At 42.1% G+C, this 26,673-nt stretch overlaps 1 protein-coding gene across 1 annotated transcript in view; it reads left to right on the top strand.

The window, feature by feature from the left end:
- The first annotated feature begins 3,180 nt into the window (after window positions 1–3,180).
- Window positions 3,181–26,673, top strand: part of MICU1 (mitochondrial calcium uptake 1) — a 149,119-nt gene continuing 125,626 nt past the window's right edge. The window contains exon 1 of the mRNA XM_058671974.1: window positions 3,181–3,269. The gene's annotated coding sequence lies outside the window, so the exon portion shown is untranslated. The remainder of the gene's footprint in view (window positions 3,270–26,673) is intronic.

The following is a 26,673-nucleotide window of genomic DNA, read 5'->3' as shown; positions in this document are numbered from 1 at the left end:
GGCCATCATCGGCATTAGCAGGAAGTGGAGTTGGGATTTGATAATGGGCACTCTGATATGGGATGCAGGTGTCTTTAGCTGCTAATTAATTCACTACATCACAACACCTGATGTTTATTTGTATGAAACACAGTCAACACAGAGAGTTCTCCTGCCCTCTGGTACATTCTCCAAATACCTGGTCTGGGTTGGACCAAAGCAAGGAGCCACGAATTCAACCTGGGTGTCCCCTACCAGTGGCAGGATCTCTAGAACTTAAGCCATGACTGCTGCCTCCCAGGGTACACATTAGTAGAAAGCTGGAATGGACAACAGAGCCAGGACACAAACACAGGCACTCTTGATGTAGAATGTGGCATCCCAAGTGGTGTCTTAATTGCTATGCAAAAAGCTAGCCTCAACTCTAATTTTTATGTAATGGAGAAAGAATATTTACACTTAAAACACTGGTGTAGTCTGCAAATTATCTTTGTCATGTTCTGCTTAAAGTGTTCTACTTCATGCCAAAATGACCAAACCTAAAAGGCAGGTAACGTGTATGGTTTAAAACAGAAATCCTTCAAGTGGACTCAGAGAACTCCTAGGGGATCCTGAAACCCCTTCTAGTCATCTCTAAATCAGTTCTTAATAGCTTAGTGTTATTTGCCTTTGTCACCTTCACTATCCCTACAGTGTAGAGTCTGCCAGAGGCGATATATGTCCATAGCAAGACACTGAATGCAGAAAAGATAGGCTAATCAGCAGTGTTCTAGCAAACCAGATGCTAACAAAATTTACGAAAGTGTAAAACCATGTTGCTAAAATTTTTTGGAAGTTAATATTATTTTTAAAATTTTATATAGGTCGGGCCCGGCGGCGCGGCCTAGCAGCTAAAGTCCTAGCCTTGAAAGCCCCGGGATCCCATATGGGTGCCGGTTCTGATCCCGGCAGCTGCACTTCCCATCCAGCTCCCTGCTTGTGGCCTGGGAAAGCAGTTGAGGACGGCCCAATGCCTTGGGACCCTGCACCCGCGTGGGAGACCCTGAGGAGGTTCCAGGTTCCCGACATCAGACCGGCGTGCATCGGCCGGTTGTGGCTCACCTGGGGAGTGAATCATCGGACGGAAGATCTTCCTCTCTGTCTCTCCTCCTGTGTGTATATCTGGCTGTAATAAAATGAATAAATCTTTTAAAAAATTTTATATAGGTCAACATATAATGGGTTTTTTATTTCCAAATGAGTAAATAAATACTTTCAATTTTAATGATCCATATGGTATTGATTTGTATATCACACATAAAATTCCTTCACAATTTTTCCTAAGTTTTAAAAGTGTATGAGAGAGGGACTTTGGTGCAGTGGCTCAAGTCACCACTTGGGATGCCTGCATCTCCATCACTGTGCCTAGTTCGAGTCCCAGCTACTGTGCTTCTGATCCTGGACCCTGCTGCCGTACACCCTGGGAGGCAGCAGGTGGTGCATCCTGCACTGAGGTTCTAGCCATCCAGGTGGGAGACCCAGACTGACTCCCTGGCCTCACCCTGGCCCAGGCCTGGCTGTTGCAACCATTTTGGGAGTGAACCCATGATAGGAAGATCTTCATCTATCTGTCTCTCTGCCTTCCACCTGCCAATAAGTATAATGGAAGAAAAAAAAAAGTCTTATTTAAGGGTCTGAACGGCAAGTGTCATTCAGAATAGGTTGTGCCCAAGCCCAGCACCTACTGTGCTACTGAGCCGGCTCTTCATTTGCTTCTACCTGCCAAGAAAGGCTCCATGCCACAAGCTGGCATGAAGAAACCAGTGCTGGGGGAGGGCAGAGTGGTGACACAAGGAAACAAACACAAGTTTGCTGCTTGTAGGTAAGTGGGGATGGAGGGTCTTCTGAGGAAAAACGCAGAAGACAGTTCATTTTGCTCCCTTCATAACTAAACCCCAGTGAGAGTTTTGTCTTTCTATGGTTTCCTTTTTCACAGCTAAGTAATTTCTTGGACACCATTCTATTTCAAGGCTCTGTGGTACATTTTCATTTCACTTCCACTGCCAGAGATTGCCAACCTTCCCGGAAATTCTGAAAGGCATTCTGAAAGGAAGTAATGTGAGGAGCGATTTGAAGGTTGAAGGTCATCATGGAGACTGATACCCTGCCTGGCGCTGCTCCTTCTTCCTCACAGTTCACGAAATCATGCCAGTCTAGCCATCCACCAATCAGATGTAACCAGGCATTTCACCTGAGAATCCCACTCCCAATCTCCCACCCCACCCACTCACCAATCATCCTCAGGCATTCACCTGCAGGCACCAATCCCTTGGGCCTGCCCTCAATCCTTCCCAATCTGCCCCCTACACCTTGTGGGCCTACCTGAAGATAAGCGGCCCCAGGTGCCTGCACTCGTCCCCCCTGCCGTCATCTTCCACCACCTCCATCCGTTGCTGCCCCGCTGGAATAAACCTCCTAAGATACCTCATTTGCGTCTGGTGTTTGCGGCTCACGGTAAAGAACCAGGTTGCGGGAATTAGCTGTGCGTAATAATAACGTAAAAACTAGAACTTTAACTTTTAAAAATAATTAACAAGTAAACATCAAAAAGCACATGACACTACCCAATCGACAAAAGACCAATGAACAAAACGACAGGTGTTAGCTCTTTATCAACACTAACCTGGAAAGTGTTAGGTTGGCTGAATGGACAAGACCCCAAGACCCCACTATGTGCTGCCTTCCTAGCCCTAACTTCAGCTAGAAACAAATTTGTGGAGGAAAAACATTTTTGTAGTATCTTAGAGACTACACACCATAATAAAATATGAGATTCCAAGTAAACACTTGGAAAATTCACACATTAGAAAGAGCGATGAGATTTCTAAACCCTCCAAAAAAAATCCTCACGGTTATAAAAGGGGGAGAAAATTTTACCAAAAATTTAATCCTAAAAATGCAGTTGCAAAGGAGAAACTCCCAACTCACTCTGGTCTCTTTTCACTCCGGCAGACACAATTAACATTTGCTAACAGACGCCTCTGCCCCTGTGGTAAAACACCTCAGGACCTGCTAGGAGCCGCCTTCCCGCCAAAACAGACAGGGGGCGGGGCCGAGCTTTCCCCGCCCCTTCCCTCTCCTCCTGCGCGCCCCTCCCACACGCCGGTTGCCGCGATCCCGACAGGCCCAGCGGCTGCGAGAGTCACGTGAGGGTGGGCGGTGGAGGCAGGTCCTGGCGGCTTCTTGGTCTCTGGTTGTCAGACGAGGGCGGATTGACTGAACTGCTGCTACTGGACCTTGCTCGGGGACGGGTGAGTGTTGGACTTGAGCGAGAGTGAGGGCACAGCCGTTTAGGGAGGGCGCAAGGGCGGCGGTGGTGGAACAGTTTCAGGGTCCTGGCCTCCCGGGGTCGGCCATCTGTCAGCCGCGGGCGAGCGGGCGCTTCTAGCGGTCCGGCCGAGTGGCTTTCTGCCTCAGGCGCCCAGCTCCGGGTGTTCCTGCCGGCGCCGGTCCTCCCTCCGCCGCGTCTCCTCTCCCTGTCCCGGGAAAACTTTTTTTCAGTACCGAGTTCTCAGGCGTGGCGGACCGGGACTCCCGGGTGCGTGTGTTTGGAAGTGGGCGGCAGAGTTTGCAGTTGAGGAGTAAGAGGAAAATGCCGCTGAGAAAGGAGAGGGACAGCGCCCGAGCAGCCCAAGTGCAGACTGCTTGGGCGGCTCTTCTTTTGCGTCGCCTTCGCGCTCTCCTTGTCTCAAGTTGTTTGTTTTTTCTCACATCTCTCACGGTGTGTTGAGAACGGGGCAGGCGCTGTGGACTTTGCGTGTTGGAAGACTTTAAAACGCGCTGCGATTCAAGTCCTGGTTGCTGTCATTTGGCAGTTTCTCTACCTTCCCTTTTAGATACCTGTTAAAATCCTGTAGGTGTCAAGTACAAGTAGAATAAACGTTTACAGCCAAGGGACTAGGGGGAAATATTTTATTCTTCTTTGATACCTTGGAAAGATTGGTTTTCGTCCTGTTCTGTAGATAGGTGTGTCATTTTTCTGACTGGTTTCTTTGATAAGCTTTTGTTTAAAAGGTCTGGCAACTTAAAGGATTTTACAGATAGAGTAACCGATTTGGAGTTGATGGGTCTAGAGAGTTTAAGTCTTGTTGAACTATATGATGAGTTAATGAATGTTAGTATCTTGAAGCAAAGGTGTCGGCCACTGTGATCCACCTGTTCTCTCAGACGTGGACCAGGTCATTAGCTTGCTGACTATTGCCTTATCCTAAAAACTTGAGAACCTCCTGCTGCTTGTCTGTGAGAAGCTGGCTGTGGGGTCCTGATACTCTATTTTTCTATTCTTGATTGTTTCATGAACTTAAGGACATCAGGACTAAAGAAATTAACAAAGTCTTTTAAAACCTAATTGTGCCACTTTTGATATTTAAGCTTCATTTTAGCTCTTAAGCAATTTTTACAAAACTTTCAGTATTTGTTGAACTTAAGCCATGTTTTCCCAGATAGAGTACTTTAACATATTCTTTTTTAAGTGAGAATGAATTTTATAAGTCGGTATTACTTATTTGAGAGAAAGAGGAGAGCCAGTGAGACACAGAGAATTCTCATCTGCTGATTTATCCCCAAAATGCCTGCCTTCGTGGGGGTTGGGAGCTGAGAACACGAACCATGGGGAATCCCAGGACCCAACCACTTAAGCCATCACCTGCTGCCTCACGGGGTGTGCACTGGCAGGAACACAGCGCGAGGAGCAGAGCTGGGACTCAGACCCAGAGCACTCCAATATGAGATGCAGAAGTTACGGTTTACCCACAAATTCTTCCCCATGCAAAAATGAAAATGGCTTTATTTTATTTTTTTAAAGATTTATCTTATTTTCATTACAAAGTCATATATACAGAGAAGAAGAGACAGAGGGGAAGATCCTCCTCCATCCGCAGGTTCAGTCCTAGTGGCTGCAATGGCCTCAGCTGAGCCAATCCAAAGCCAGGAACCAGGAGCTTTTTCTGGGTCTTCCATGCAGGTGCTTTCCCAGGCCACAAACAGGGAGCTGGATGGAAAGCGGAGCTGCTAGGATTAGAACCGGTGCCCATATGGGATCCCGGGCATGTTCAAGGTGAGAACTTTAGCCACTAGGCCACTGTACCGGGCCCAAATAATAAATCTTTTTAAAAAAGGATCGACTCCTGTCCCAGTCTGTTATGGGTTAAGAGAAGGTATCAATGAAACCCTCGTCTACTTCATTTGTTTTCTTTTTTTATTTAAAGATTTATTTTTATTACAAAGTCAGATATACAGAGAGAGGAGGAGAGACAGAGAGGAAGATCCTCCGTCCGATGATTCACTCCCCAAGTGAGCCGCAACGGGCCGGTGCGCGCTGATTCGAAGCCGGGAACCAGGAACCTCTTCCAGGTCTCCCACGCGGGTGCAGTGTCCCAACGCATTGGGCCATCCTCAACTGCTTTCCCAGGCCACAAGCAGGGAGCTGGATGGGAAGTGGAGCTGCCGGGATTAGAACCGGCGCCCTATGGGATCCCGGCGGATTCAAGGCGAGGACTCTGGCTGCTAGGCCACGCCGCCGGGCCCGTACTCCATTTGTTTTCAATGGAAAGAAATGTCAGCAGCGCAACAGGAATTTGAACTCTTACTGCTGATGTTGGTGGCTTGGGTGTTGGTAGTTCTGTTCTAAATTCAACTGCATCACTTAACAGTAGCAAGTTATTTAATCTCTCCCAATGAGTTTATTCCATATGCAAAATAGAAATGATAATGACTAATCTCATATGGATCCTGTGAAGATTGAATTAATTATGTATGCCAAGTGTCTGGGATGTATTAGATTTTCGTTAAATTTGATTTTAAATATCAGTAACAAAAAATGTTTGAAATGAATTTATTTTTCCAGTTCTGAATGTTGAATCTCAGGAAGCTTAAAATAGTAGGTATCCAAGGAGTTAACTGGATCATTACTCATTTCTCTAGATTTTTTGATTTATTTTGAATATCATACTGTATTATTATAGAAGCAAACTGGAAGACATTGTTGAACTGCTCAGTTAGTGGAGTGCCCCAGTGTTTGAAGAATGGACAGTCTCAGTGTGTTGACTCTCAGCCTGGTGTAGAAAGTGTTGAGAGAATCATATACACTCCGACTTTTGTGTAATTTAGTGTTAAATAATAGAACAGCATGTTCTTGACTGTCCAAGGGGAGGTATGTGTTGAACATCTGGGCAGTTCAAGTCAGAATTGATGGAGACTTTGGGTATTCTACAGAAGTGATAAAAATGGCTTTGTTGTTATTTTGAACATAAATCCAGGTAATACTCCTGAGTACAGTAATGTCTTGAGAACCCGTTATACTGAATACTGGTGGGAAGAACAGAAAACAGTTGAATGCTATTTGAAAAAGCCAATAAAGCAAGTGGAATTGGACAGCTCTGGGAAGGGAATGGCAAATAAGTGATGTGGCATTATGAAGTTAAATATTGCTGTAATAGAGTAGTGGAACTATGCTGGATTAAGAGAAACCAGAGAGGGGCCCGTGGGATAGCTCAGCAAGCTAATCCTCTGGCTGAGAGCAGCAGTGTCCTATGTCCCAGCTGTTTCACTCCTGATCCAGTCTCTGCTGATGGCCTGGGAAAGCAGACATTGAGAGGATGGCCCAAGTTCTTGGGACCCTGTATCCAGGTAGAAGACTTCTGGCTCCCAGCTTCAGCTCAGCTCAGCTGTGGCTATTGCAGTTCATTTGAGGAGTGAACCAGCAGATAGAGTATCTTTTTCTCCTTTTCTGTGAAATCTGTCTTTCAAATAAACATGATAAATCTGGGGGGAAAAAAGAGAGAAACTAGAGAGCATAAATCAAAGATGCTAACAAGCTATTTGTTTGAATCCTGGTTTGAAAAATTGCTGTAAATTTTGGGGACATTTGAATATGTACTATCGAAAAATTGAAAAATTGTTGCCAACTTAAATATATTTAATAATGGGATTGTGAATATGTGGGAAAATGTGACAAAAAATACTTTATATCTAAGTATCAGTGTGTTGATAACATTCAAATTGTATGGCAAAAAGTAGTTTAAGTATTTTGATAGATTAATCAAACACAGCAAAATGTTGTTTGTTTAATCTAGGTGATGCATATATGGTTTTCATAGTGGAGTTGTCTTTTTTTTTTAAAGATACATTTATTTTTATTGGGAAGTCAGATAAACAGAGAGAAGTAGAGACAGAGAGAAAGATCTTCCATCCATTAATTCGTTCCCCAAATGGCCACAAAAGCCAGAGCTGAGCCAATCTGAAGCCAGGATCGAGGAACTCTTCCGGGTCTCCCACTTGGGTACAGGGTCCTAAGGCTTTGGGCCATCCTCGACTGCTCTTCCAGGCCACAGGCAGGGAGCTGGAAGCAGGGCCTCCGGGACACGAACTGATGCCCATATGAGATCCCGGAGCATGCAAGGTGAGAATTTTAGCCACTCAACTATTGTGCCAGGCCCAGTTGGATTCTTCTAAAAAAAGAGATTTGTTTATTGAAAAACAAAGTTGAAGAAGGAAAGACAGAGCTTTCATTTGCTGGCTCACTCCTTCAGTGTCTGTAAAGGCCCAGGTTGAGCCAAGATGAAGATAGGAGCCAAGGCTCAGGTGCTTCCTCTAGGTCTCCTGTGTGAGTTGTGAGGGCATACCTGCTTGAGTCATCTTCTGCTGATTTCCCATTTGCATTAACCGTGGACTGGACCAGAAGTAGAACAGCAGAGCCTCAAACCGGCATTCACATGGGATGTTAGTATTACATACAGTGGCTTAACTTTATGCACCACAATACCAACCCCCCACAATAGAATTCCTTGAGATTTGGACAATTTGAAAGTTTTAAAATAAGTTATGATTTTTTTTTTCTGAAAAAGGACATTTGTATCATTTGGTTTTATTTTTATAATTTCCTTGAATCTTGAATACTATAGTTCCTCTTTGTTATTAACTATGGGTTTTGTCTTCTCTATATTAAATCTTTAATTTTAAAAAACTTATTATGTAATTAGTATGTGTTTTAAGAAGAATTAGTATAGTTTTTGTTCTCTTGACCAAGGGAGGATACCTTTTTTAATATACTCTAGTGCTTGAAGGAACAATTCAGCTCTGAACGTTTTGGCCTTACTCCCACGCTTTTCCAGCCTCAGGGTTTTAATTTCATACTCAATAGGAAAATGGCTCCTAACTTATTAATAATTTCTTTCTTGACTGCATATTTTCCTTGGACTTACATTAAAGTCTCTGTCCAACTTCTAAGTGCTATACATACTATGTTAAGATTTATAAAGTATCTGTTCATGTTAAGAAGGTAGACAGCAGACTTTCTAAGGTTATTGAGAGTAATTTAGTGTTCTGCACTAAGAAATTGAGCACTGTAGCCTTGGGTCTGAGCCTTTGTTTGTTTAAGCCTATTTACCAATTGATTTTCCTGTTATTAAGCATACCCAGCTTTATTTCTGTGCCATAATATGATAGCAAGAAAATTTAGTTTCTAGAAGTAGTTTCCATTCCCAACTTTGGTGGTTACTAGTTTTGTGATCTTGATGAAATTGCTTGAAGTATCATCGTTCCTTTGATTGGAAATTCCCAAGATCTCTTTTCAGCTCTGATATTCTGGGACATCATTCATCCTATGTCTTACTATGAGTGTTGTGGCACATTGGGCTAAGCCTACCTTGGAAATCTCACATTCCTTATCAGAGTGCGTAGGGTGGTGTCTCACCTCCAACTCTCACCTGAGAGACCTCAGTGATGACTTAGTACTGTAGACCTTTTTGAGAAAGGAGGAGACCCGCACTGAGTTCCAGGCTCCTGCCTTTAGCTTGCCCTAGCTCAGCCCAGTTGTTATGGACATTTGGGGAGGGAATCTGCAGGTGCAGTTGTGCTGTGCCTGTGTCTGTCTGTCTGTCTGTTGTACTCCACCTTTCAAAAAGTAAACTTTTTTTTTTTTTTTTGAATGAGATACCATTGAAAAGAGAGAGAGAGAAAGAAAGAAAGCAAAGTCTATGGTTTCAAGGCTGGTTGTGGTGCAGTAGTTCCAGCTGCTGCCTGGGATCCCGCATCACACTCCATATCAGGTCCTGTCTACTTTGCTTCCTGTTTAGCTTGCTTCTAGTTCCCATCCTGGGGAGAACCAGTGATGGCTCAAGGGCTTAGCTCTCTGCCATGCATGTGGAGGATCTGGGTTGAGTTCTTCGCTTCTGCCTTGTGCCTGGCCCTGCCCTTGCTGTTGCAGGCGTCTGGAGAGGGATCTCTCCCTGTCTGCTTGTCTCTGGCTCTGTATCTGTTACTTTGCCTTGTAGGTTTTTCTCTTTCTTCTTTTCCTTTTAATCTGAAGGTTTCTTTTTCTTTCTCTCTTGTTTTCGTTACATCACAAACATTATTGTCTTTTTAATCCAGTGACTTCTCTACTTTTATGTGGCAATAGGAAATTTCCCTTTTGTGGAGGAAAGATAGTTACACAGTTCTCCCTATGACCAGTGTATTGGTCAGCTTTTTGTTGCTGCAATGAAATACCAGAGGCAACTAATTATATAAGGAGGAAAGGTTTATTTAACAAGCAGTTTTGGAGATTCGAGTCCAAGAGTGGGCATCTGGTGAAGACAGAGCACTTGTACAAGCCAGAGTGGTCAGGCCCAACTCTGCTTTTATAACCAACACTGTGGTCAGCACTGTCTTCTGAGGGTGTTGTCCCCTGTGTACTTTTCATTAGGCCTACTTTCTACCTGCATGATTGAGTTAAGGTCCTACTGTCTTAGTACCATTATTTTAAAATGTTGGAGTTTAAAATTCTGCTTGAATTTGGGCACCAAATCATGTGAAACTATAGCAACCAGTAAAATGGAACTACGAGGCAAAATCTTATTGTACTGGATATTGTTTGTTTATCCCTCTGTAGTCCCTGTCTAACTTTCTGACCTGCTTTATGCTCCGGGAAGCTGACCTTTCTAACTGTATTCCCTCTGGTGTCCAGTAGGATTTGGCCAAGACAGAAGGTGAGGTCTGGGTATTTATCTCCTTGGCTCCTTTGTTGCTTGGTGGATTGTATTCCTCTTGCGAAGGCCACTCAGCCCTTGTGAGGTCACCCCCTCTCCAGGATGTGGCTGCACTTGGCTGGGTTGCTGGTAACTACCTTGAAACTCATTAAGGCCCAGTGTCCTCCCGCTGTTGTTTTGTCTAGCGTGCTTCACTGTCTCTGTGATTTTTATGAACTTTGTGCGCCTCTTTGAAAATCTGCTCTTTCATTAAATTTTCCTTATTTATACCGCTGTGGCAATTTCTGTTCTCTTAAGATTTTAAATCTCATAAATGATGAGTCAAGTACTAAATTCTTCATAATAAGCTTTTTGAACCAGATCATATTTATTTCCATTTTTTCAGTTGCATTAAAATACATATAAAACCATTTTAGCCATTTTTTAAAGTATGTAACTCAGTTACAGTAAGTGTATTCACTATGTTGTACAATGACCACCATCCATTTTAGAATTTCGTCTTCATTCTAAGCAGAAACTTTCAATGCATTAATATTTTGCTGTTATTCTGTCCTCTGGTGACTGCTGTTTTTTCTGTCCCTATGAATTTGACTATTTTAGATATATCCTGTAAGTGGAATCATAGCACTCATCTTTTAGTGTCTGGTTTGTTTCATAGAATGTCTTCAGAGTTCATTCACATTGTAACATATGCTACAACTTCCTTTTTCAAGGCTGAATAATATCCTACTGTATATGCATGCCGTATTTTGTGTATTCATTTTTCTGTTGATAGATACTTGGGCTGTTTCCATCTTTTGGCTATTACGAGTAATGCTGCTATGAATATTGCTATACAGATACCTATTTCAGTCTCTGCCTTCAGTTCTTTTGGGTATATGCCTGGGAAAGGAATAAGTATCATATAGTAATTCTGTATTCATTTTTTTAAGGCAGTACCAAACTGTTTTCCTCAGTGATTCCCCCGTTGTATTTTACTACCAACAATACACAGGGTTTCTAATTCCTTTAACAGTTGTTATTTTCTGTGGTTTTGATAATAGACATCCTAATGGTGTGTGTAGGAGCTGTGTGGTTTGGATTGCATTTCCCTAATGACTAATGGTGTTGAGCACTTTTTCATGTGCCTGTTAGCCACTTGTATATCTTCATTTAAGTGCTTTGCTTATAGTTGAATTATTTTTTCTCTTGTTGGTGTAGGTGATTTTGAGTCACAATAACAAGGATTTTTAGAATTGGCGAAGTTGTTCCATAGGTTTCTTTATCTTTTAAAGTTAAGTTATTTGTAAGTCCGAGTGATAGAGCAAGAGGGAGGTGCAGAGATTTTGAGAGACAAATTCTGTCCATTGGGTCACTCCCCAGATACCTGCAGCAGCAGAATGCCATCTGGAATTACCCATGTGCCCAAATCATTATCTTCTGACTTTCCAAGCACATTAGTAGGAAGCTGGATTGGAAGCAGAGTAGCTAGAATTCGTAACAGGCCTCCAGTATGGGATATGAGTATGTGTGTGTCTCACAAGTGGTGGTGTGACCTGTGGTTTCACAATGCTTGCTTTTTTTTTTTTTTTTAAGAGTAGAAGAGAACAGCAACAAAAAATGTCTATTTCTTGGTAAGAATAGCTATTAAGACACTAGTTAAGATGCCTACATCCTCCATTAGAGTGCCTGGCTCTGTTTTGGATCCTGGTGACTGATTCTGGCTTTCCACCAGTGCAGATCCTAGGAAGCAGCAGGGTGCACTTAAATGGTAAGATACCTTCCGTGAAAGTAGGAGACCAGGGCTGCATCCCCAGCTCTTGGTTCTGGCTCTAACCCGCCTCTGCTGCTGTCAGAGGCATTTGGGAGAGGGATATAGCCCAGGTTCAAGCTCTGTCTCTAAAAAGAGAATAACATATAAAAGAAAACAAACTTTTTTTCTTACATAGTCTTGCTGGCAACACTTAATACTTCACTCTGATACAGAAATGTGGGATTTCCCCCTGAGATTTCCAAGTTTTCCGCTGCTAACTAGGTGTCCTAAAATTCAGTTGAACACTGAAATTAGTGTAGACCCTTCTACAAGTTAAGGGTTCCATCTTCCTAGATCGTCCCCCATGTGACATACCAATTGTAGACAGTAGGCTTCCCAAGTTATGCACAGCCCTGTCCAACTTGGATCTAAGTTGGAGGTTTCCACTATGCTGTTTTCATATTGAATCATTTACAACAGTAGTTAGGACAGTATTTTTTTGTTCTGTTTGTTTTTTAGTTTTTATTTATTTGAGAGGCAGAGAGACCTCCCATCTGCTGATTCATTCCCCATATACCTGCAATGACCAGAAACAGCTGAGGCCAGAGCTGGAGCTGGAAACTTAATCTAGGTTTCCCAGATGGGTGGCAAGGGCTCAATCACTCAAGCCATCACCACTGCTTCCTAGGGTTTACATAGAGAGGAAGCTGGAATTGGGAGCTGAGCTAGGACCTGAACCTAGGTACTCTGATGTGGGGTGTGGTGCCTGAAACAGAGTCTTAATTGCTAGGCCAAACACCGGTCCCTGTGTTATAAAAGGGCATAGCTTGGGCCTGGTGCGATGATTCAGTGGCTAAATCCTTGCCTTGCACACACCAGGAACCCATATGAGTGCAGATTTATGTTCCAGCTGCTCCGCTTCCCATCCAGCTCCCTGCTTGTGGCCTGGGAAAGGAGTTAAGGATGGCCCAAAGCCTTGGGACCCTGAACCCACGTGGAAGACCCAGAAGAAGTTCCTAGCTTTGAATTGGCTCTGCTGCGGCCTTTGCAGCCACGTGGGGAGTGAGCCAGCAGATGGAAGAGCTTTCTCTCTCTTTTTTCTTTGTATATCTGCCTTTCCCGTGAACATGAATAATTTCTTTTAAAGGGTGTAACTTAAGAAAAGATAGGTAGAAGAGTTACCTAGGGCATCATATATGGGGAGAGATGCAGAATTTTATGAGCTGGCTTAGCCTCCTGCTACCTGCATTTGGGGAACAAATTAAATCTCCTTGTAGTGGATTAAAGAGAGAATAGAATGTGAGGAGTCACTACAGAAATTCTGTTTTGTAGGCTTGCATGTAATAGGGAAGTAAAGATGGGACAAACAAGTAGAAGAAGGTGTTCGACCAAGTAGGAAGTGTAAGGGAGGAGAAGACCTCAGTGTGTTCGCGTGTTTGATAAGAAATGATCCTATTGAGAGAAAATGCAAGAACTGTTGGGATAATTTCTTTCATTCTGTTCTTTCTTGTCTCTGTCTTTCTCTCTCCTTTGGAATTTACCTTTCCTGACTCTTTCTTACTACTAAAATTTCCCATCACACTGTTTCATTAAACAAAGCTATTTCTACTTCCAAGGTGGAATTATGTAGTCAGCTGTAAATTATTCTTGCCCTAATAGAAATATAATATGAGCTACAAGTATAATTTTAAAATCCCCACTAACGATATAAAAAATTAAAAAGAAATGAGTTTAGGGGAGAATTTTTCTTGTAGTCTGTCTGTATTTTTAGCTGGAACTCTGTAACAAAAGACAAATTACAAAGAGAAAACCAGCTTATTAACCTGTATGTGGGAAATCCCAGAGAGGTGACTTAAACTTCAGATTTGAACACTGTCTTTTGCTGAAACTGAGAAGACGGGGAAGGCTGCTCCTGAAGAAGGTGACTTAGAAAGGCCTGGTAGTAAAGATTTGTAAGATTTTATATGCAAACTGAAGTCACTACTTTCTTGGAAAAAAAATTTCAACTGTCTTAGCCCCGTTCTTTTCCTGTTGCAGAGGGGAGATACTCTAAAACTGGGGAGGCCCTTTTCAAATGTAAATTGCTTTTACGGAAGGGCAGCTTCTTTTCTCTTATGTGTGCTTGCTTCTCAAAATTACCGGCTGAAAATAATCTTTATGCAACAGAGACATATTTTGGGGCTGCATATTCTGATCTCTTATGCAATTGAAATTGATATTGCCATTTCACTATGGCCTATGTAGAATTGTTGATGAGTTTGCATATTCTTTACTTACTGAGTCTTTAAAATATTGTGCATATTTTGCGTTTAGAGTTGGACTAGCCACATTTAAGATGCTGAATAGCTAAGTATGGCTAGTGGCTATCAAATTGAACTGAATTGCTCTAAACTTTTTTTACATATACATTAAAATAAGCATGAGATTGATATTTTGGCAATTTTTGCTTCACATAAATCATTTTTACTAGTGATTTATTCTTGTAGGGAACAAAAGCACTTTTTTTCCTCATTCATCACAAAGTTCATAATTGCCACAAGTGTGACTGCAGTCAGGTTAACAAGAGAAGTTTACAAAGCGTTGTGTGACGTAAGAGTCTTCAGAAATGAAGATCCAAATAAAAAGGGAAATCTATTTTTTTTTATTCTTAGCTTTGATGAAGAGTAGATATTGGTACAAAAGTGTGATTGTTAGAAGGGCTATGTTTTCTCAAATACCTGGGTACCATATAGTGTGTTCTGAACCTTGTCAGTCTCAAAGCCTTTTATTCATGTGTAATCAGGAAGAAATGAATGGGCCTTAGGCTGAAAAGCAGTGAAAGCTGTGGTAATAAGTACAATCTGATCTCCATGTCTGTGGATTCTGTGTGTCTGGGTTCCACAACCACGGATTCATAGAAAACATTCAGGAACTATACTTGCATCTGTACTGAACATGCGCACACTACTTTTCTTCGCATTGTTCCCTACACAATATGAATACAGTTTAACAACTTCTTATATAGCACTTACCTCATGTTAGGTATTGTAAGTAGTATGAGATGATTTAAAGTCAGTAAGAGGAGATATAATGTGCAAATGCTGTCTTTTTTTTACCTAAGAGACTTAAATATCCATGGAATTTGATATTGTTGGGGTTTCCTAGAGCCAGTCTTCTGTGGATACAGAAGGATGAAGGTGCAAAGGAAGACTGGTAAAATTACAAATTGACTCTTGGACTTTTGAGATGTTCTGTAAAAGGCCCAGTAGCAACTGTGGGAGACCATCTTTTCTAGAAATTGGGATATCTTCCATGAACTTGGCCAGAATTGTATGGTGTGATCAGTGGGCATCCGCAAAGATAACAAAAAAGTTTAAAACCTAACACCACAAGGACAAGGGCTTTGATTTTGTAATGATAGTGGTAGAGTTAAGAAGTTGTTGTTCAGATTAGTATGAATCATATAACAGTGTTGCCCAATTCTCCAGAATCTGCTTATGTTTCTGCTTATCACTCTTGGCATTAATCCTCCAAGAACTGCTCTTTAAAAACAAGTATGTATTTTTTATTTAAAAGACAGAGTGGGTTCAGGCCTTGAGATTCGGGGGCAAGTGCCGCTCCTCACAGTGTGGCAGCTGTGGGGGGTGCCCCTGCCGGGTCGGACCCAATGCTGGGGGCTCACGCCAAAGACACTGCCGCAAGACAGTGAACGAGTCCTCGGCCTCCCCCAGGGCGGCCACTGCACCGTGTGGTGCCAGGCTCTGCCTGCTGGCCGCCCGGCCAGGGAGCTCTGGGGTATTGGTTGTCTGAATCGCTGCTTAGGTAGCTAGTTGAGTCAAGGACGCTAAGTCACACTGACTAAGGCAGAGGCCAGGACAAATGAGGGACTGAGATAAGCTGAGTCAGAGCAACCACTGGCAGGCACATGATCTACGGCTAGGAACAGGCCCAGTTGGGGAGGCATGGGGACACCTTAACTGGGTTGAGGTTCCCACCAAGGGGTGCGTGTGCTGGAATGGGGGCTGCATTCTATCTAGGAAACAGTTGTAGTCACCCGAGGCACTAGTGTGGGCTGGGATTGGATGCACCCGGCCAGTTCAGATCCCTACACCATCTGGTGTCATGAAGAACCAGAGGGTAGATGTGGGACTGATTAGGCTGGGTCCCAATCCCCTCTTGAGCCATGCGTGAGCTGTATGTGGGTATGGACGAGCCATGGCCGGGCTGAAACATCCAACAACAAGAACCAGAATGGGGTGAAAGCCAGCCAGGAAAAGCCACTGTTCCTGCTAGGACAGGAGGTGAACTGGGTAGGGTTGGCTCAAGGACCCCCTGGCATGCGCAGAATCTGCCATTGGGAGGGGTTCTGATGGAGGAGCCTGGGCAACTCCTCTGGCAGGACACAGTCCCTGCAGGTTAGCGCAAGAAGCATGATAGGAAACAGCCCAGAATAGGCCATGGAAAGTTTCCCACTGGCACACATTCAGCATGGGTCAGGAGCAGACCAGGCTGAATCAGTTCATGTCACCCACTGGCAAATCCGATCACCAGAACAGAGTGTGGGATGGGCCGGGTTTGGTCGCGACAAAACCAGTACACATTATGGAATGCCAGGGCGTGGTTGCCTGTACTGGATATGAATGCAGCATCCAACCAGCACACGTGAGATCCAGGAAGGGAGGGGCAGAACCGGCAGGGGGATTAAGGGGCTGGTCCCCTCGCTGGACAGCTACTCCCACTGGAGAGCGTGGGCTGGGATAGAGACAGACCAGACTAAGCAAGGCTACATCACCTGTGCGCTGCATGTGGATTAAACCAGGGAAAAGCCATGCTGGGCTGATTATTCCTGCTGGTGCAAGCATAAATTAGAGTGGGTGAGGGATGTATGGGCATAGCCACAAAAGCTGGCACTGGGGACTAATTCTGTCAAGTCAAATCACAGAACCACATAAAGAGTGCATAAACGGGGACAGAGAGACCTGAGAGGGAAAAAGTGGGTTCCCCCTTCTTGGGTCACTATTCCCGTGGGAGGGCATGAAAACTAGGACGGGAGCTGGGATGGCTAGATAGAGAGGCACTCAACAACACCCGTGAGGGCTGGATGGTTGAGTTGGTTAGATAGAATTAAGCTTTAATACCCATTGACACGTACAAGAGCCAAAGGGGATGGGGGACAGACTGGTCTTCTGCTACACATACCGGCAAACCAGGATAGGGGGTGGGCCTGGTGGGGGTTATTGTGGGTCGCCCCAACTAGGCTGCAGCTCCCACTGGTTGATGTAAGGGCCGAACCAGACTGGACTGCAACACCCATTGGTTCCAGTGCAACTTGGGACCGAAAACAGAACCAACCCAGCAATTGAAACCACCAGCTGATCGGGGTGATGGACTGTGCCGGGCCCTGTGCTTGCTAGAACATACAAGAAACTAGTCTGGGAATACCTCAAAGTTTCTTTGGAGATCTCCCCAATCGAACTGCTGGACTCAGAACTCTAATCAAGAAAAGACAGAAGACAGAGCAGATCAATCATTCATCTCAGCTATATGTTGGCAGCGAAATGTGGGGCAAACGGAGACTTTATAATGGACCATATCAATCAGTGGACGACCTCATCGAGCGAAACTGGCAGCGATTCATAACCGGAGAACTATTAACACCACTCGAGCACATATCTCAGAGCATGCCCCACATCCGGGACTCGGGGTGGGCGGGAAACCGGGTGGGGCTTCTCCCTCAATATCCCCCTTTACCTCAGATACATGATGGAAACAATATGGACCTAATAGTATTACCCACTTCCCTATACCCTTGAACCTTTCTTTTTTTCTTTTTCTTTCTTTAACTGTAATTAACTATGTAAAGATTGTCAACAACAATACAATAAAATAGATTAAAAAAAAAAAAAAGACAGAGTGAAAGAGAAGGAGAGAGAGAGAGAAAGAGGTCTTCCATCTGCTGGTTTATTCCCCGAATGGTCACAGCAGCCAGATCTGGGCTGGCCTGAAGCTAGGAGCCTAGAGCGTCTTCCAGGACTCCCATGTGAGTGTAGAAACCCAAGAATTGGGTCATCCTCCACTGCTTTCCCAGGACATTAGCAGTGAGCTAGATAACAAGTGGAGCAGTCAGTATGTGAACTGGTAACCGGATGGGATTCCAGCACTACAGGTGGAAGATTGACACACTATGCCACAGTGCCAGCCCCAAAGTACTAGTCTTCTCTTTGATGTGTATGGTCTTATAAACTTGGGATGACAGGCATTTTTGATTTCCCAGGTTTTTTTTTTTTTTTTTTTTTTTTTTGGTTTAATCCTGGGCTTCACTCATGGAAGATTTTAGAATTTCAGCTTTTTTTTTTTTTTTTTTTAAAGTAAAAAAAAGTCTCTAAACTTACCTGGAACCTCTTGCTTATACTCCAGTATGCTCATCTAACCATATGATAGCTGAACCTTTTCTGCTTGCTTTTAGATTCTTTTCTGTTTTTCAGTGATTTATTAATCCTATTTTATCTTTTAAAGCTTTTTGCCTTGAAATAATTTTAGACTAATCAGAAGATTGCAGAAGTGCTGTATGACTGCAGTACTTTTTCCACAGTTTCCGTTAAAGTTAACAGCTTACTTATATTACAATGATCAAGGTGAGAATATGTTTGGGTATATTAGTGTGTTACTGTTTAATAACCATGGGAATAAGACATTATTCCTATTTTGCCTGTTGCTCTAATAATGTCCTTGAGTGTTGCAGGCTGCAGTCCATGATTTTCCGTTGCCTTTGGTTGCCGTGTCCCCATATGCCCCTCTACTTTGTGGTCTTTTCTTTTTCATTTTTTCTTTAATAATTATGAGGCTTTTGAAGAACATGAGCCAGATATTTTGTAGAATGTCATTCAGTTGGGTTTGTATGCAGTTATATTGGAATGATACAGAAGTCATATTCCTAGAAATAATTCCTTTCTCAGTGTATTATATGTTAAATCTGGAGGTACAAAATACAAACAAGTCTTGTGATATTAACTTTGATCACTTGTTTGCTTTTAAACAGATTTATAGAGAGGAGAGGCAGAGAGAAGGATCACCTGCTGAAAGTGGGCTCTGGGGTTGGGCATTTGGCACATAGCTTAAGTCACCATTGTGGACACCCGCATCCCATGGCTGAGTGCCTGGGTTCATGCTTTCACTTTGTCACCTTGTCACCTTGGTGCTAATGCTGCTTTGGAAGGCAGCAGCGATGGTTCAAGTAGTTGGATTCCTGCCACATAGGAGACACAAATTGGGTTTAGAACTGGTTTCGTTCCAACCTAGTCCTGACTGTTGTGGAGTGAACCAGTGGATGAGAACTCTCTGTCTTCTGAAGTAAAACAAATTCATTAACTGAACAAAGAAACAAACAAAAAAAAGTAGGCCCTGCCATATTTCTCTTAGCCAGTATTTAAAAAACTGAACTTATTTTTAAATTTTGTATTTCCAAGAACTTTAAAAAAATCGATTTACTTGAAATGCAGAGAGAAAGAGATTTCCCATCCATTGGGTCACTTTCCAAATGCCTGTATGACACCGGCTGGGCCAGCCTGAAACCAGGAGCCAGGAACACAGATCTGGCACAGGCGTAGTAGGGACCTGAGTACTTAATGTCACCACTGCCCTCCAGGGTCAGCATTAGCAGCAGTGGACTTACTAGCAGGAGCAGAGACTTGAACCCAGGCACTTAGATGTGTGTATCCCAAGCAGTGACTTAAGCTGCTGTGCCAAATGCCAGATCCCAGAGCCCACTTTAAACACAAGTGATTCAAGTTCATATCACTATGATTAAGACTTGTTTACAATTTGTACCTCCAAATATGATGCACTAAGAAGGGCATAGAATTACCTTTGTATGATTCTTACCACGCTATACAGCCATAATTTAATTTCATGCAGAATCCCTACAAACCCAACCAAATACCTGTCTGTGGAATATCTGATCCATGCTCTTCAAAATCCCCTGGTCATAAAACAACAACAACAACAAAAAATTAAAACCAGAGACAGTGTAAAATTCTGGACTGCATCCTGCAGCAGCTAAATGACATTATTGGAATGCTGTGTTTAAATTTTTAAACTTTATTTCTTATTTTTATTGGAAATATTTTATTAGAAATCAGAAGCCCAGAACTATGTCTAGGTCTTGGATATGTGTGGCAGAGGTTAAAGTGCTTGAGCACCTAATTCCTGCCTCCTGGGATATGCATTGGCAGGAAGCTGAATTTGTAGTGGGATGGCTAAGCCTTGAACCAAGCACTTTCTTATGGGATATGAGCAGAATTAAGATGCTGTGCCAAATGCCTGGCTGCCTCTGTTATTTTTAAATATATATCAGACCTCAACCTAACAAACTGACTTAATATTTTTGTTTGATAGTAAAGACTAAAGTTAATATTATGGGGGAGTTTAATTTCAGTAAATCCTACATGAATAATCAAATAAGAGTTAATAGCATAACAGCATCCCACACCCCTGTAATAATTACTTAAGCAGAAACATTTCAAATAAAATTTGTTATGTATTAAGATTTTTGATTGCAAGTGCTGCTACAAAGACCTACAAAGTGACCCTGAACTTTTTGACCCTTGCCATTCACATGTATCTTAGTTTTAGATAGAAAAATGAACATAAGCAAAGATATTTAGGAGAGATTGGGAGTAAAAACTGGTTTTCTACCAATACTTCTCCTTGATCCCTCTTCCCTTTCATTTCTAACCACCCTAACTTTTGCCTGAACGAGTCAGTCCTTTATTGACAATAATTTCTTTTGGAATGGTTTTAAATTTTCTGGTTTTGTTTGTTTTTATCTTTTCTACTATAGTGCTCTAATGGCTCCTAAGTATATTAAAGGTGTCTTCTGTCAGAGTGCACAGAGTTTTAAATGGGTGCCAGGTCATGTGCGGCTGCTCCATTTCCTTTCCAGCTCCCTCCTAACGGCCTGGAAAGGATAAGATGGGCCCGAGTAGCTGGGCCGCTGCCCCTGAGATGGGAGAGCTGGATGAAGCCCCTGGCTTTAGCCTTGCCCAGTGCTGACTGCTGCAGTTAGCTCGGCAGTGAACCAGCATACGAAGGATGGCTGTCTCTCCTTGTGTCTCTCTAACTCTGACTTTCAAAATAGACAATTCAGTCTTTAAAAGCAAAAAAAAAAAAAAAAAAGTCGATAGTTACCTCATTTCCAATATTTGGGTTGAGAATTGAGTTGAAGATGGTATGTCATGGATATTTTAAATATGGAAAACATACTCAGGATTTCAACACATTAGCACATCACTGCTTTTGAGGTTTTCTGAACTGTTAATTTGTTTTCATTTGTGGACTGTTTTTTTTTGTTTTTGTTTTTGTTTGTTTGAATTGTTTCTTTCTCTTTCCTTTCTCTTTGCAGTTATTTGGAAGGAAAAATTATCCCTTATTTCTCCTTTGTTCACCAGCTAAAAGGTCCAGCATTTTTTTTTTATTGCAGTAGAAAGAATCCGCGGAGAACGAGCAAACGAGAGAAGTGTGTGTGTATTTGTGTGTGTATCTATGTTTCAAAAGCAAACCAGGAGGTACTTGATGGGTAAAGGGTTATTTTAGAGCATATCCAGGGGAGAAGAGCTATTGAATACTGTAAAATGTTACCCTGATTGTCGGTAGCACCATTGTTAGCAAGAGCGTGGACCAGTTTTGTGTCAAACCTGACATCACTGTGAGATGATTCATGTTTTTACAATTACTGTTTTTTTGCTGTTAGGCTTAATTAACTTTGTATTCTCATCCAGATCATTTAAAATAGCTCTTTTTTCTGCTTTCAACAGACTCAGCTGAAGTATGAGTTTTCCTTACGTATTCTGCCAGGGATGTCACTATGAGCTATGGAAATGTGTCTTTTTTTTTTTTTTTTTTTAAGATTTATTCATTTTATTACAGCCAGATATACACAGAGGAGGAGAGACAGAGAGGAAGATCTTCCGTCCGATGATTCACTCCCCAAGTGAGCCGCAACGGGCCGGTGCGCGCCGATCCGATGCCGGGAACCTGGAACCTCTTCCGGGTCTCCCACGCGGGTGCAGGGTCCCAATGCATTGGGCCGTCCTCAACTGCTTTCCCAGGCCACAAGCAGGGAGCTGGATGCGAAGTGGAGCTGCCGGGATTAGAACCGGCGCCCATATGGGATCCCGGGGCTTTCAAGGCGAGGACTTTAGCCGCTAGACCACGCCGCCGGGCCCTGGAAATGTGTCTTTTTGGAACTTGAACATTTATCTCTGCTTTATTTTGGCAGTTATCCTGGTCTTCAATGCAGAACTTCATTCTGATTCATTTCATCTAAAAGAAATGTGTGAGGATATTTTTACACTTATTTGGAGCAATTAACATCTAATATGGTGTTATAGTTTGAGACGGATCATATTTGTGCAATAGAGATTGTGTTTCTAGTAGCTTATCCCTTCTTCATGTTATCACCAGTGATAAAATGACAGACTTGTAGTCTAGGGTAATGCATTCAGCTGAACCCTTTTTGTAGAGTGCAGATTTGGGGCCAGTGTTTTGACTCAGCTAGCTAATCTACCACATACAAGTGCAGGGATTGTGTCCCAGCTGCTCCACTTCCCATCCAGCTCCCTGCTTGTGGCCTGGGAAAGCAGTTAAGGATGGTCCAAATCCTTGGGACCCTGCACCCATCTGAGAGACCTAGAGGAAGCTCCAGGCTCCTCGCTTTAGATTGGCTCAGGCTTAGCCTTTGTGGCCATTTAGAAAGTGAACCAGCAGATGGAAGATCTTCCTCTCTGTCTCTTCTCTCTGTACATTTGCCTTTCCAATACTCAACAAAAGTAAATGAATCTTTAAAAAAAATAATTTGTAGTTTTTTCCTATTCTAAATAAATAAAAAAGCTTCCTTTCCACTTCTCAGGCCAATTTGATTGAATCACTATCCCCAAAAAATCTCATGGTTTTTTTTAACTTCCAAGTTTTATCTCCATTGCCAGATTTTGAGGTGTTTGTAGATGAACTGTGTTGCTCATCTTCATGTCTCTTGCAGTGTCCCTGTGCTCATTATATGTGTGTGTGTAGAGGAGGCAGGGTTGTCTTACTCAGTAAGTAGTTAGTGACCTTAATAAAATGGGGGAAATTGGGCAATTTAGAATGTTTTAAACCTTTGTGAATTAATGAGACTAATTCTATATTAATTATATATTGATATCAGTATAGTTCTACATTTGCACACTCCTATTATTAAAAGTGATGTTAAATATCTTTTCATAAGCTTCAGGACCATTTTAAATTAAAAAAAGATTTATTTATTTTTTTTGGAAAGGGAGATTTATCCAGAAAAGGAGAAACAGAGAGAAAGATATTCCATCTGCTGTTCACTCCCCAAGTGGCCAGAGCTGAGCCAATTTGAAGCCAGGAACTTCTTCTGGGTTTCCCACATGCATGCAAGGTCCCAAGGCTTTGGACCATCCTCCTCTGCTTTCCCAGGCCACAAGTAGGAAGCTGCGTGGAAAGTAGAGCAGCTGGGGAGCCCAGTACTTGAAGGCAGATGCTTAGACAATTGAACCATTGCACTGGACCACATTTTTACATATTTTTAACTGTCTTTATATGTTTGGCCTAATATTCAGTTGATTTGTGAAATGATGGTTTAATAATATTTTATAATTATAATTTTTAATATATTGTATTTCATATCATTGTTTCTCTGTCTATAGTTAGGCATTTTCTCCCCTTTTAGAGAATGGCCATTTTGCTGAGAATAGTGACTTAAAAATCTTTTTCCTGTTTAGCTTTTTTGGAAGTCAGTGCTTCTAGAACATATTACACTTTTTTTTTTTTTTTTTTTTTTACTGATTAACTGTGGAAGTCACCTGACATCCATCTGGAGCTCAGTTCCTTCATATGTAAAATAATGATACTGATTTATTGATTCTGTGAGTCTTTGAAATTTACCAAAAATAATGCATTGATAATCTTAGCATGATACATGTTGATAAATAGCAATATACTTGTACTTATTTCTAAAAGAAATTTTTGTTTTGCATTTCTTATTGGATAGATAATGCCTTATTTTTGATAACAAAGTTTCTTTAAATTGCCTTGCTTGACATTTCTTGATTGGGAATACTATCTCATCTTTTTCCAGCTCATGTCAAAATTATGATTTTAGTGGCATGTCTTTTGTGGTGATGGGGACAATGGTGGGTGACAGAGTGGGAAGAAAAGTGAATTAATTTAACCCATCCATCATGGAGCGCCTAAGTGTGCATCACATCAACACCTGGAATTTATTCTGTTCAGTTTTCCAGACTCAGTTAGAAACCTGATTTTCTAAATCTGTTTCTCACCAGAAATCATGACATTCAGGTGTTGCACCATTTCTTCACTGTCGAAGTAGGGATTAAGTTATAATGGAACATGTTCTCTCTGGATTGAAAAATTCAGTCAGCATCTGTGAAAATTCTACTAGAGAAAAATAGATATGCCTATTGTTGTGTGCTTGGGGAATGAGATTAAAACCAAAGTGAAATGAGATATTGGCACTAACATTTGAAACATACCATCAAAATTTAAGGAGAATGTGAATGAAACTCAGAATTTGCAAAGTTTTAATTTCTCTGGAATACTACCAGAGATACAGTCTCAAATTTAGCAGATATCTTTTACTTAAAGGAGAGACATGCGCACACACACAGACACACACACACACGGATACAGAGAGATCTTCATCCTCCGGTTCACTCCCTAAATACCTGTTGCCTCTCAGATTGTACATTTTTGGAAGCTGGAAGTGGAAGCAGAGCCGGGACTGGATACAGGCATTCTGGTATGAGATGTGTGCATCTTAATTGTTTTCCCAAATGCCTGCCTATACCAAACTGGATAAGTCTTTGAACAAATTACTTCCTTCCCTCCAAGTGAAAAAGAGTAAAGTTTGCTGTAGTGTTTTTTCACCAGCAACATGAAAGCAATATAGAGACAAAAGGAGCCCTAAACTCTTCTTGTTATTTCTTTCATTTTACTACTGGATGGCTTTTCCCTTGGGAGAGAATGCAGGTGCTTTCTTGGTGCACCCAGTTGTTTAGTAGTAGAGTACTTGGGAAGGTGCTGATGTTGCTAGAGTAAGTGCAATAAAATGAAGTAGTTTTTGATACTGGTAAGAGAGATAATTTTTTCCAAAGCTGAAGTCATAAAATAGGAAAACATTCATTTCTCTTTTACTTTGTATAAAAAGACAAGATTTAGTCCAGCTTTGAATGGATACAGATTGGATGAAGAAGAGCTTAGAACCAGTACTTGTTAGAACACGCAGTAGGTACTAGGGAAAAGGCAGTCGCCAGCTAAATGATATTAGGAAACAACTATGTTGTTGAATCTGACTTGAATCCAAATAATGATAGTTTTATTAGTAAATTAGAAACTGAGAAGTATAATTAAATGTTAGAGATCAGTGCATATATAGTTTGTGCCCAAACATTGTTGATAGTAAAGTGAAATATATTTAACAGATATTTTAAGCATATGTAATATAACAAAGTCATGTGCTGTACTTTGGATTTATAAAGAGGGGGAAGAAATCACTAAAAAGGACAGTGGTTAGCATTATGGCACAGCCAGTTAAGCTGCTGCTTCAGATGCCATACGGAAGTTCATATTCGAGACTCTTCTCGTGCTTGTGACACAGCTTCCTGCTGATGCACCTGGGAGGCCGTGCATGGTGGCCCAGGTATTTGGATTTTTGCCACCTTGATGGAGTTCCTCTGCCCTGACTTTGGCGGCCTAGCCCAATCTGTTGTGGGTATTGGGGAGAAACTAGTGAATGAAAAGTCTGTTTTCCTTCTCCATCATTCATTCAAATAAATAATATCTAAAAAGTAAGTTAGCTTTGAATGAAATTTAAAGCCAAGTGGGGAAGTAAATGTTTGTGTGAAAAGATATATGAATTGCCATAGGAAGAGATGTTCTAAACACAAGGGATTTCAATTAGGAATCAATAAACTATGCTTTGAGAAAAATGAAAGGGGAGACATGAATACTTCGCACAAACTGACTGAATTATCACTACAAAAAAGGTCATGGACCCCCCCAAAAATGCTCCTTTCTCCTTTAGTTTACCTGTGTAATAAAAGGATATGAAACTATACTAACACCTCAAGATGACTGCCTAGAGAGGAGAAAAATCCACGTTAATTCCCTAAATGGTCATACTTTAAATGATACTTTTGGAGATATGATTGAATTTCTATCATTTGATCAAAATCTTACTCTATCCTGAGGCTGATGATCAAACAAAACCTTTACTGACTGATGCAATCTCAACCCAGTTTTCTTTTGTCTGTAATTTTCTACCATTTACCCCATACTATTTTGTATTTCTTCAACATACTCTTTTGGGAAATGTATCTTTAATATTTTGTGTGTGTCTTACCTCATTTGATTGTAAAAGTGTTTTGACACAAAGTCTTTCATAAACGCTGACTAGATATGTAGAATGAGCCTAATAAATTGTTGAACTAGAGTGTCTCAGTAATTGTCTTAGGCACTGAATTAGTCAGCTTTTCAGTGAAGCAACAACCAACCCCAGAATTTGTAATGACTGATAACATCGACTTCTACCTGCACATTGCAGCTGTGCTCAGCTGGTTCTGCTGCACTTTTGTGTTTCAGGCTCAGGTCTGTTGCTTCTGAAGCCTAAGTTGAAGGATCACTGTGTCCTTGAGATGTAATCTCTTGGTGGAGTCCAGGAGCACAAGAAGGCCAACAGTAACACCAGTTAAGAGCCCCTGCTGATAATGAGGGCTGGACACTGGGGCACCCACGTTAAGCTGCTGCATGGGATGCCTGCATCTCAGATTGAAGTGCTGATTCAGGTTGTGGCTGCTCCACTTCCACCCTGGTTCTGCAGACGCACCCTGGGTGGTAGCAGATGGAGACTGTGAAAGAATTCTAGGCTCCTGGCTTCAGCCTGGCCCAGCCTTGGCTATTGGG

This window comes from Ochotona princeps, chromosome 13 (genome assembly GCF_030435755.1).
Source record: "Ochotona princeps isolate mOchPri1 chromosome 13, mOchPri1.hap1, whole genome shotgun sequence".
Classification (NCBI taxonomy): domain Eukaryota; kingdom Metazoa; phylum Chordata; class Mammalia; order Lagomorpha; family Ochotonidae; genus Ochotona; species Ochotona princeps.
Note: the sequence above shows the minus strand (reverse complement) of the source record. Positions and strands in the feature narration are given on the sequence as shown.